The following is a 2,550-nucleotide window of genomic DNA, read 5'->3' on the forward strand; positions in this document are numbered from 1 at the left end:
TGGGAAAATCAGCTGGGAAGAACAGAGATATCACATAATCCCTGGAATTCTTAGAGCAAGGACCCCTGATTGCTCCTGCTCTGCAGAAACTCAAGAATGGAAACCACTATTTTCTTCCAAAATAAACCAACAGATGAAGAATAATCCCCATAAGAAATGGAATCCCAATCTCTGCCACTGCACGTAAAGCAGACATTAGGACTTGTGTGCACAACTGTGCTCAAGTCTAGGGGCACCAACAACATTGTAGTTATGTGAATAACACCCCCTAAAATTATGCCATGCGCAACCTACACAGTCTTCCATACATGCACAATGACCATGGCAGATAGTAACTAATTAGAGTGAAAATTAGCATTCATAGACCCTGAAGTATAGAAAGACCGCATCTGTGTCAACTACAGAGCAAGATAAGGAAGAAAAAACACTGCTTGTAACAGTTCAGACAGCAGAAATCTTTTGCATCTCAGTTCTTCAGAAATAAGCCACCTGAGTTGTCTGCATGAAGCCATGTTGTTCCAGAGTCCTCTGTGCAGAGTGTGGGGCAGGATCCTTGGCCAATGATAATGCAACATTTCATCCCAGTCTGAGCCCTTATACATTTTTCTTTCAAAATTTGGGCAAACACTGGCATTCTATTATACTACAGGCATATTAGTTTACATAATTCAAATTTAATTTTGGGAAAAAAATGATGAATTTCTCAGATTTAGTTTTAAAATATTATAGGTTCTAAAATATGAAATTCTTGAATTTAAATCTGAGTTTTAATATTAAGAATTTTAGAAAAACAAGTGTCCTAAAATTAAAATTGAATCTTATTTTTTTTTTTAAATAAAACCTCAACTGCCAGGAGCAGCAACTCACATCTGTAATCTTAGCACTCTGGGAGGCCAAGGTAGGTGGATTGCTAGAGTTCAGGAGTTCAAGACCAACCTGAGCAAGAGTGAGACCCATCTGTACTAAAAATAGAAAGACCAGCCAGGTGTTGTGGTGGGTGCCTGTAGTCCCAACTACTCAGGAGGCTGGGGTAGGAGGATTGCTTAAGCAGAGCACTCTGAGGCTGCAATGAACTATGGCAACACCACTGATACCCCTGCACTCTAGCTCGGAAAACAGAGTGAGAGCCTGTCTCAAAAAAACAAAATCAGGGTGGTTCCTGTGACTCAAAAGAGTAGGGCACCAGCCCCATATGCCACAGGTGGCGGGTTCAAACCTAGCCCTGGCCAAAACTGCAAAAAAAAACAACAAACAGACAAGAAAAAAAAAAAAAAAAACACTTCAATCGATTTTACCTTCACATAAAAGACAAGGTTTTTACCAAAAGTTCAATACTTGTACTCATGGCCAAATGAAGGAGGACAAGTGGTTTGAGGAGAAGGAAAAGAGAAGTTTACGAACTTGCTGGCAAAGGAGGAGGCTGATAGACTCTCAATGTAAAGTTCCAACATCCTAACTATAAGCAGAAATACAGAGCTTTTAAAAGGAGTTTTCAAACAGGACCATTGCACAGTTGATGGTCCTTTCTGATCCCAAAAGGGGGTAGGGGGATTAAAGAGACAATAAATTTTTACCATTTTTCAGGTCCTTCTGTTACAAGGTCACACTGCAATAACTGATCTTCTATTTTTGAAAGAGGAAAAAATTATACTAATATTTTCAAACACATGCTTTAAAAAAACACGGAAACATATAATCTAAGATTCATGGATCTGTAAAGAGTTAAGTGGTTAGGTAGTCAGGAGGTTCATGAACACTAAAGCCTTCTATGTGTTTGTGTGTAAATGCAATTGGTGGGAGAAGACGGAGTTGATTTTTCAGATTCTCAAAGGGATATGTCACCCAAGCAAGGACTGAGAGTGACTGTAGAGAAGTATGAGAATTTTAAAACTCTGTCAGTTATTGGAAGTTTTAACCATCTTGGATTCGACTCCAAAACAAGAACTAGCTAAAGTACAGGTATAAAATTGGAACTTCAACACTCAGATGAATTAGAATCCTTCTGGGGCAATAAAAGAAATGACTCTGTCCATCAAGCCAATAGTCCATCAGGTCATTGTTCTTTCTATCCCCCACAAAGGTTCAAGCCCATAATGTGTAAGGGATTTGCTTTGTTTTTCCAACTGCAGGGCCCTAGCAGTTTGCAGCAGCTGGAGTCGGTCCAGGCAGCCTGATGGATGGGGATGGGCTGGGTATTTCATTTTTATAGACCAAATGGCATCTAAATAATTTATCATCTGTGTAATAGAGAAAAGTACCAACTAAATGTGATTGTAAATCCCTACCCTTTTCTAGGATCAAGGAAAGAGCTAAAGAAAGGTAAAAGGGAAATGACAACACTGTTTTGTGACCTAAAAAGGTATATTTTTCAAAATCAAATATTGTCCCTGTTTCTTGAGCTAAAGGGCCCCAAAGGTGTTGAATTTGAAAGAAAAATGCAGGATATGTGTTTGGGGTGACACAGAGGAATTGAGCATATCGGGGCAGATTCTGAGTGAATCTTCTTGAGATAGACTCTTTGGTAACAGTCCCCTGTGAGACAGTTTATAT

This window comes from Nycticebus coucang, chromosome 3 (assembly GCF_027406575.1).
Source record: "Nycticebus coucang isolate mNycCou1 chromosome 3, mNycCou1.pri, whole genome shotgun sequence".
Classification (NCBI taxonomy): Eukaryota; Metazoa; Chordata; class Mammalia; order Primates; family Lorisidae; genus Nycticebus; species Nycticebus coucang.